This window comes from Glycine max, chromosome 5, assembly GCF_000004515.6.
Source record: "Glycine max cultivar Williams 82 chromosome 5, Glycine_max_v4.0, whole genome shotgun sequence".
NCBI classification, from domain to species: Eukaryota; Viridiplantae; Streptophyta; class Magnoliopsida; order Fabales; family Fabaceae; genus Glycine; species Glycine max.
Window position 1 is genome coordinate 30,303,820 of NC_038241.2, and position 10,891 is coordinate 30,314,710.

Consider the following 10,891-nt stretch of genomic DNA (forward strand, 5'->3'; position numbering starts at 1 on the left):
TAGGTCTTCTTCAACTTATGCTATTGTTGGATTTGTCATCAGCTTATTATCCTCAAGTTGGCCGATGTGAGTCAAGCCATGTGCCATCACTACTAGAAATATTGTTTTTAATTTCGCTAGCTTAACATTGGTTTTAAAAAAATCGATGTTAACAAAAACATGGTGGCATATTCATAAATAACATGAACTCGTTAATATCGTTTTTTTTTATAAAAAAACGGTGTTGTGTTTTAACTTAATTAAAAACCCTAAACTCTTTTTGCGTCGCACGCATTCTCCAACCCCCCCCTTTCACCAAAGCATCTAACGACTCTCACAATTGTGGCTCGCGACTGTCACCACTCTCACTGTCGTCACCTGCGACTTGCACCACTTTCACGTCATCACTTTCACCATTGTCTCTTGGTTTCGTCCTCATTGTTCACTGGCGTCAATAAGTGTTTGTGACGCTTGTTCTATGACACCATCATCACTGTGTTCTATCAACCACCATCACTCATGACTGTCCTCCAAGGTTTGTTCTTCTTTTACTTAAGTGATAACTCGTTGGGATGTTGTCATTGTTGTATTTTTTTTTATGAAACATTGTCTTACATTGAAGTTAGTTTGAATGATGAAATTAGTTCTTCACACATACAGAGAAGAAGGTAATGCTCAAAAATAGTTTGGAATTATTGTTGGGCCTTGCAGGCTTTGCCTATACACCTATGAGTTAGTTTTCTATTTACTACATTCTATCTCTTTATTTTTGTTGTTCCATACCTTAAACTTGGTAAAAATTGAGTTTCTAGAGTTGCTTCTCTTGTTGTGTTTAAGTAATAATGGTTAGTAAAATGAGCAAGACATTCTGACCCCGGTTTTTCATGTTTTATTTTATAGTTATTTAATTATGAAAAATGATGAAAAGAAATCTAATGCTAACCCAACCTCCTATATAAAAGCCTAAAACTAGAATGTGTATGAAGCAAGCTAATTGTCTTTATTTAAAATCATTATAGCAACTTCAATAAAGTTTCTCTTCTAACTGTCTACTCTGGCTGATCAATTATCATCAATAATTGTGTCTCATCTAAACTCCTATAATATCACAATCCTTGAATTAATCATTGTAAGCAATCTTTGTTTGGAGACAAGAGAGTCAAGTTTCTACTACTATTTGCCTATTGGGTTGCTACTCCATGTTTGACCTGTGCTTTCACTATTGTAGACCTTTGTGAAGGTTCTTATGACTTGTGATTTTGAAAGACATGTTGTATATAGCTGTTGGTCTAATTTGGAATATTTTTCATGCACACTACCTAAATCATAACATAACTTATGCATGCTTCCTAGGCCTGTATTTGTCATGCCACCAATAAACTTGCTCCAACATGTATTTGTCAGGATTCAGAATAGAATGTTGTTTCCCAAATGAACTTGGTAAAATATTTTATCATTAGATTTAGATGCTTATGCCCAACAATTCAGAGACTTGAATACCAAGATAGAATCAAATCAAATATAGTATGTTAATATGATTGTTCCCATTAGACATAACATAATACAATGCCTAAAGTAAAGTCACGATATTCATTGTTGGAGACTGTTAGTGAGCATTATCACAAGTACGAATGTCTTTCATACTTTTGTTAGGCTATTTTTTCTTATGAGTCCTTTTTTACCTTGTTTTATGTCATTAATGAATATTACTTTGTATATAATTAATGTTCATCATGAGTGAATCTTAGATTCCCATTTGAGAATTAATACAATGATTATTATGGATAGTTTGCATTAATTGTTGTATTGAATCTTGAATTGTCCGTTTGGATAGTTTGGGAAGAGTCATATTTTATAGTACATTCACGCATAAAGGTTAAGTTTATATTCTTAAATTTGATGAAATTTCGGTACAATGCATTTCTCTTTGTTCGCTAAGTGCATACTTGATTGTTGTGGAATTAATGTCACCGCTTTCATGTTGTGCATTTGTAGATCAATGCAAAATGCTACCAAAATTTCATCAAATTTAAGAAAAGAGACTTAACCTTAACGTATAAATGTACTATAAAAAATAAAAAAAACTTCTTCCTGAATGGGATTGGGCCACACCTTTAATGAAAAAGTGAGATTTTCATGCATCGAAAAACTTTGTGAGTATCATAGAGTTATTAATTAAATGGATCAAAGTTGGATGAATGCAAGTCGCATGAGCCCTGCGTATGAGGAACACGTGGAATAGTTCTTGGAATTCGCCTTCAAAAGAAGTCAACTAGATGAGGATGGAAAATATTTTTGTCCTTGTATAAACTGTTTGAACGGGAGACGACAACTACTCGGTGACATACGAGAACATCTACTGTGTGATGGTATTAAGAAGAATTATACGACATGGATATGATATAGTGAATTGACAGACATGCAGAGGGAGTCCCAACCTGAACCGGTTGATGTACAAATGCTTAGAGGAAATGATTTGTGATCTTGGACAAGAATATTTTCAGCAAGCACATGCCCCTATGTATGAAACATTGCAAAGTTATTCGAAGAAGCCTTTTGTATTCGGGGTGCAAGAAGTCTTTGTCGTTGTTGTCAGTGGTGTTAAGTCTGGTTAATGTCAAGGTCATATATGGGTGGAGTGACAAAAGCTTCACTTTACTTCTTCAGGTGGTGCAAGATACGCTTCCAAAGGAAAACATGTTGCTAAAAAGTTACTATCAGGGGAAGAAGATACTGTGCCCAATGGGTATGAAGTACGAGAAGATTCATGCATGCCCTAATGATTGCATACTGTACAGAAATGAGTTTGAAGAAATGCACAACTATCCCAGGTGTGGGGTATCATTGTAAGTGAAGGATGATGACGAGTGTAGCAGTGATGAAAGCCCCAAGAAAGACCCCCTAGCGAAGGTGTTATGGTATCTTCCGATCATTCCAAGGTTGAAGCGTCTGTTAGCTAATGCAAATGATGCAAAAAAACCTTACATGGCATGCAGATGGGAGAAATTGCGATGGAATGCTCCGCCATCCAGCTAATTCCTCTCAGTGGAAGAAGATTAATAGTTTGTATTCGGAATTCAGCAAAAAGGCAAGAAATCTTAGGCTTGGACTTGCCAATGATGGAATGAATCTGTATGGCAGTTTAAGCACTCAGCACTGTTCATGGCCTGTTTTGCTAGTAATTTACAACTTGGCTCATTGGTTGTGCCTGAAGCAAAAATACATGATGTTGTCTATGATGATATCGAGCCCAAGACAACCAGGAAATGCCATTGATGTTTATCTCAATCCCTTGATTGAAGACATGACAGAGTTGTGGGATGAGGGGGTTGTTGTGTTTGATGGGTATCAAAATGAGACATTCAAGTTGCGTCCAATGCTATTTTGTACCATTAATGACTTTACAGCATACGGGAATTTGAGCAGATACAGTGTTAAGGGCCATCGTGCATGCCCTATCTATGAAAAAGACACAAGCTACGTACAAGTGAAACATGGAAGAAAAATAACATACACTCGGCATCGACGTTTTCTAAATGCTTATCACCCTTATCGATGATTGAAAAAAGATTTTAATGGAAGTCAAGAGCGTGATAGTGCGTCAATACTATTAACTAGTGAACAAGCTGTTGAGTGGGTTGACAACATCAATACTGTATTTGGAAAGACCCAAAAGAGGGAAAAAAGTAAAACTTCCATCTGGAAGAGGAGGTTGATATTGTTTGATCTTCCATACTGGTCTAATCTAGATGTCATACATTGTACTGATGTTATGCATGTTGAGAAAAATGTTTGTGATAGTGTCATCGACACGCTTCTTAACATTCAAGGCAAGACAAAGGATGATTTGAATACTCGCCAAGATCTAGTTGAGATGGGTATATGAGACCAATTACATCCAAGGTCTGATGGTAAGAAAATATACTTTCCTCCATCTTGTCATACTTTGTCCATAAAGGAAAAGATAAGTTTTTGTTAGTGTCTGTGTCGTGTCAAAGTGTCACAGGAATACTCTTCAAATATTAAGAGCCTTGTGCAGTTAAAGGAACTAAAGTTAGTTGGCTTAAAGTCTCACGATTTCCATATCTTGATGCAACAACTGTTAGTTGTGGCGATACAAGACATTTTGCCTAAGAAAGTCAGGCATGCCATAACTCGCCTGTGTTTTTTCTTCAATGCCATATGTAGCAAAGTCATTGATCTTCTCAAGTTAGATGAGCTGGAAAACGAGGCTATTATTATCTTGTGTCAATTGAAGATGTATATTCCTCCTTCATTTTTTGACATCATGGTTCATTTAATTTTTCATCTGGTGAGGGAAAGTAAATGTTGAGGTCTGGTCCCGTTTATTTGCGGTGGATGAATGTACTATAAAATTGCATATCACTAAGATCATTTTTCCTTTGTTCATTTTTCTAAATAGATCTTTAAGATAGGAAAGCTCAGTTTGCAACTTCATACGTTCTTCATAGTGATCCTTTTTGAACTTTTAGAATTCAATTTGCAAAGATTTGTAATCATCCATATTAAGAAAAGTAGAAGCACAAACACAACTAGTGGCTTTATAGCTTGAAATAAGTTTTTCATTTTCTTGTCTCAATTTATCCAGCTCACTTTGTGTTGAAGCCAATTTAGTGATATTCAATTTTAGATCGCTTCTCAATTTATTGTTCGAAACAACAAGCCTTTGCGCTTCTTCATGCATTTCATTAAATGCTTCCAAAACTTCTTCAAATTCAGAATTTACCTCAGTTTCTTTAATTGTTGATGAGTCATCCATTGAATTTTCCATCAAGAACACATTTGCAACTTCTTCTTCACTAGAAGATTCGAAGGATGTGGATGCATTATCTTCCAAGCTATGTAGGCTTTTTTATGTTTTCTGCCCTTCTTTCCTTTCTTTTCAACAAGTTGTTTTCTAAGGTAGATAGGACATTCGAATTTGATGTGACCTTGCTTCCCACATTCGAAGCATGTAAAGGTGTTGTTATTACTTTCTATCTTCTTTGAAGGTATAGAGAATTTTCTGTCTTTGGATCTTTTGAGAAATTTTCCAAACTTCTTCACCAAGAAGCTTAAACTCTCTGCATCTTCGTCATCACTAGAGCTTTCTTAGCGATCTTCCTTTGAAGAACTAACTTTGAGGGCAATTCCTTTTCTTTTCTTTTCTGTTTCTTCTGCATGAGATTGTTGAATTAACTCATGTTCATATGCAAACAATTTTACGAAGAGAGCTTCCATTGACATTGATGCTAAGTCCTTGGATTCCTTAATCGTTGTGATTTTTGGTTCCCAAGTTCTTGTAAGACAGTTGAGGATTTTGATGTTTAGCTCATCATCTTCAAACGTTTTTCCAAGACCAAGAAGGTGATTCTTGTTTGAAGTTTTTAAATGGTTTCTCTATTCTTTATTCGAAAAACTTCATATTTAGATACTAGAGTGTGCTTTCTTGCCCTTCTTACATCCATAGTGTTTTTCATGAGTGACTTCAAGCATTTTCCATATTTCCTTTGCACTTATGCACCTTGTAGTACAAAAAAATTCATCAAAAGATAAACCAGAAGTCAAAATGTTTTTAACTTTTGATCATCTTACACTCTTTTTTTCTCATCATCTTTCAACTCATCCCATTCTTCAGGCACCAACTCACCATTCACTTCTTTAGTTGGTATAAAAGGTTCTTTAACAATAGCAATCCATGCACCAGGATCAATTGATTGAATAAATATTTCCATTCTTTTGCCAAAACAAAAAATGTTCTCCCTCAAACAGGGAGGTCGGTTGAGAGATGCGCCCTCTTTGAGAGTGATTTGTTTAAAGTCCATTTTAGAAAAACTTTAATCTTGAGCAACTTTCAAGATGTAGCTCTGTTACCAATTGAAAAAAGATGATGAATCTCACAAACACAAGGTTCATTTGGGCTCTAAGGTTCATACTCGGGGATTTACCGCCGAGCCATAAACACAAGGTTCATTCTCACCCTTAATAGATATAATATATGTTACGGATATGGTACGAGAAACATGATAATAAGGTACGCTTATCTCATTCTCTAAGGCACATATAATCTTAACAGTAACAGCGTAATCAATACGTCCACAAACTTCATGTATTCTTATAATTATATTAAAAGTTTCATCTCATCATATTATTTCTTCATATTCTTCTCTTAAAAATAATTAGGAGATCAACCTAGTTAGAAAAATAATAATTTTCTTATAAAAATAAATTTATAGGAATCATATATATATATATATATATATATATATATATATATATATATATATATATATATATATTGATAGAAGACTATCCAAGGAGGAAGAGTTTGGCTTGGGTGGACTCAACATGGATGGACCAATCACTTGAGCAAGGAGTAAGGGATTTCAAAAAGAGCTTGGTGAGAGACTAAATTCTCTCATGGAGGAAAGAAAAGAAGAAGTGAAGCTCATAAGTTTTAGCCAACTTTTAGAATAAGATTTATTTTCATTTTTAATTGTATTTTGGGTCTATTTTTAGACTTTTGATGGGTTGCTACCTTCTTATTCTCCTTTTGAGGTAGTTTACGGTTCTAGTCCATTGTCCCCTCTAAATTTATTACCTTTGCCTAACACTTTTGCTATCATGAATAGGAATGGGCTTTTTAAAGCCAATTTTGTTAAGAGTTTGAATAAGACGGTGAAAGCACAAATTGAGAAAAAGGTTGAACAATATGCTAGATATTCCAATAAGGGGAGAAAGAAAATGCTAGATATTCCAGGTGATTGGGTTTGGATTCACTTAAGGAAGAATAGGTTTACTTCCAAAAGGAAATCTAAACTTCAAGAAAGGGGAGATGTTCCTTTTCAATTTTTAGAGCGCATCAACTATAATGCATATAAAATTGATTTATCCCTAGACTATGGTGTGAGCAACACTTTTAATGTTACTGACTTGACTGTTTGTGATGTAAGTACCTTTGACATCAATTTGAGGGTGAATTCTTGTTAAGAAGAAGGGAATGATAGAGGACTATCCAAGGAGGAAGATTTTGGCTTGGGTGGGCTGAACATGGATGGACTAATCACTTGAGGAAGGAATAAGAAATTTCAAGAAGAGCTTGGGGAGAGACTAAATTCTCTCACCGAGAAAAGGAAAGAAAAAGTGAAACTTGTGACACCCTCTACCCCCATACATATATGTACTAATAATAAAAGGAATAGGAATGTGAAATTAATTAAAAGTTTTAAAACACATTTAAATAAAAGCATTTCAAAATGGTAACAGGCTCACATTCACTTTTCTAACATCAAAATAGAACTTGTCCAAATAAATAATAAAATTATCTCGGCTCAAAACAAGGTCGTCCAAAACTTCATGCAATTAATATAGAAACCCATGTCCCAATATCACATTTTATCAAAGCATTGTGTCCCAGCGTCCTCTAGCATGAGGTTCTTTAAAGTCATCCACCTAATCATCTGCTCCCACGAACACAAGATTCGATATCATCACAAGATCCAAACACAAACAATACATAGGGGTGAGTTATCACATTCCTAAACAAGTAGATATAAACAAAATCACATATATCTAATATAAGTATAACAAACTCAACTTAGCACAATTTGCATCATCTTACCACTCATTATGTAACATCACTTGTCCGAAGGATTTAATCACACAATCATATTTCACACCTTTACATTAATCACGTGTTCAAAACAATACACCTCAAGTATAACACAATGTCTCACACTCACATAATTCATTATCCACCATCATGTAACGAGTCACAATAGTCATTACACAGGCCTTATGCCACAAATACACTAAGACTCAATCCTATATGCAATGTGGTACCATGTCAGTGAAAAACCTCGTCAGGCGCCTAAGAGTACATGACAAGATAGACCACACACTGGTAAGTCAGGTCACTTTCACTGGGTAAAATCATAGGGAGACCAGTCAGGGTCATGTTGTTTTGTGAGAATGCTCCAATCATGTGAGATTGGCACGGGCTTAAAGGAGCACTCAAACCGGGTGTATTTACCCCCAAGGCCTAGACTCCGAAGAGTCCATCAGGGCCTCTCCTTCCTGATTCAGGTCTAACCCAAAAAACATTTTAGCACACATACTCTATCTATGAACTGTACAAAACACAGGACTCCTTAATTGTTCTGAAAATAACTTTATCTCATCACGCTTGTGATTAAACTCGTTGGGTCCCCACAGTGGTTACCATCACAATACTCATCAACCATTAACTCGTCGCCCTTAAAGGGTCATACAGTTCATAGCTCACAACTCAATGTGCACAACATCTTAATACATATGTATATTACAATTTAATACATACTCAATTTATCACATACACTCAATCTCAATCACAATGGTATAATCCCAAAGCAACATGTTATTGCATCTCATGAATCATATACACATCATCACACAATATTAATATATACATGGCACAAACATAGACTTTACCTATGAACTATGCAATACACACAACTACTCAATTGTTTTCAAAATCATTTTAACTCGTCACGCCTCAAAGTGATTCAACTTGTCGGGTTCCCACAATGGATCCCATCACAGTATTCGTCGCGCAAAAATTCGTCGCCCTTAAAGGGTCTTACAATTATGTGATTGCACAGTTTATAACTCATAACTCAATACATACAATATTTTAATACACATGTATCTCAATTTATCATAGGTTCAATTTGTCGCTTACTCACAATTTCAATCATAATTTCATGATCTCAATATAACAATTTATCATGCTAATCTAGTAAATTTTGTCCAAAATACAAACAATTTATACAAAAATGTTTCTCACAACATGAGAAGTAAAACCCTTCAAATAATTTCACATAATCATATCAAAATCAAGGAATCAAAATCATAGGCCAAATACACGAAAACATCAAGAGCACTCAATTTTATCAACTGATTCACATCAGGACATCAATTGGTCCATCAAACACAACAATATCGTAATTATAATCGCAAAGGAAGAAATATAATTCAATAAGCATCCCAAAACAAACCCCAATTTAATCCTCTAAGGATCCCTACATATGTTCATTCTAACCCCAATTGTGATAAACTCATCCCTTACCTCTAAGCGGGCTCATGTGTGTAGTCTAGCAGTGATAGTGATGTCTCTAGTGATTCCCTATGATTCCTCAAGCTTTTCCTCTAGTTGCTAGGCTATAGTTTCCAAGCGTTAGAGAGAAGGAGAATGGATTAGAGCCTTCATTTTACTGTCCCAGTGTGAAATTTGAGAGGAAGGGAGAGTGAAGAGATGTGTTGTAAATGTAAAAATTGACCTAATATGTCTATTTATAGCTAGGGTACTCTCAACCTATTATTTAGTCTATTTTTTATTTTCTATTATTTTAAAAACAGAAACTCTATTTTACTCCCGATCAAATGAATAAATAAAATATCCTTTTTATTTTCCTTCAAACCATTATTTTAATTAATAAAATTATTTTTCCTTATTTATTTAATTATAAAAATCTCATTATTCTTCTAAAACTCTATTTATTTTAAAATAAAATATTTTTCAATGTATTTTACGAAAAATGGGGTGTTACAAAACTCATAAATTTTAGCCAACTTTTAGACTAAGATTTATTTTTGTTTTTAATTGTATTTTATGCCTATTTTTTGGACAAGTTATGGGTTACTACCTTTTATTGTTATTTTTAAGCCTTTTAATTATTAAATTAGTTATTGGGACTTGTGCTTAATTCATGGTTATTTGTAGGAATTATAAATAGACTCATTAAACACTTTGTTGACAATTTTGAATGAAATTTTATAATCTTTTCTTTTTCATATTCTATTGTATATTATAGTATAGGAAACAAAAAAATGATAGAAAATTAGAAAAATGAGATATATATATATATATATATATATATAATAATATAATATATAATATATATATATATATATATATCAAAAATAAAAATGTTCTGTTCATACAATTTTATCCTGATATTCAATCAAATTCATACTTCAATCCATATAAATTCATGATACTAACACACTAACAATTATTATAATAAGTATTATGAAATGTAAGATCTAAGAACTGAGAGAACTTTTAGAAATTATTCTCTACCTTCACATAACACAACATCAATGGGAAAATACAAACTCACCATACCTATTTCTCCTACACTTTGAAGTTCAATTTCTCTTCTTTTTTTTCTCTCAATTTTAATTTCGTGCGCCACCACTTTTACCATGCCAAGAAGAGGTCCAAAACTTTGCTTTCTTCTTCTTCTAATCCCATAATTCTTTAGGCTACAAATTTAATTGTTCTCACCTCTTTATTTTATTTAATTTTTTATTTATTTTATTAATTAGATATTCTAAATGCTTCCTAGGTTATTTAAAGTGACCATAAATTTGTTTGCATTCCTATTTTAATAATAAAAATAGATTTTATGTTACTGTTTGCACCATGCAACATGCCCCTTTTAAATTAAAAACAGATTTTGTTACTGTTTGTACGGCTTTTAGTGTAGTCCAATTTTACTTACAGAACTCCCAATATTGCTATTCACACCCCTACAACACACCGTATTTTATTTTTATTATATAAGCCCAAAAACTAATATATCCATATTCTAGGCCGAACATCATAAGCATCCAAGGTATATAATAAAAGAGAATGCCAATGAAATTACTAATGTACCCATACCTAGAAGCTTGATACGTATCCATTTTCCTGGCTTTTTGGTCATTTTCTGTGCCCAGTTTAGACTCCTTTGGTTGTGACAGGTGTTTGCTGAATAATCCAATCTTCACTGCTTTGTTGTGCCACGTGGTTTGATGCAGTGGCGGAGCCAGAAAAATTATAAAGTCTGGGCAAAAATTTAAAGATAGCAAATTCACATTGTATATAATA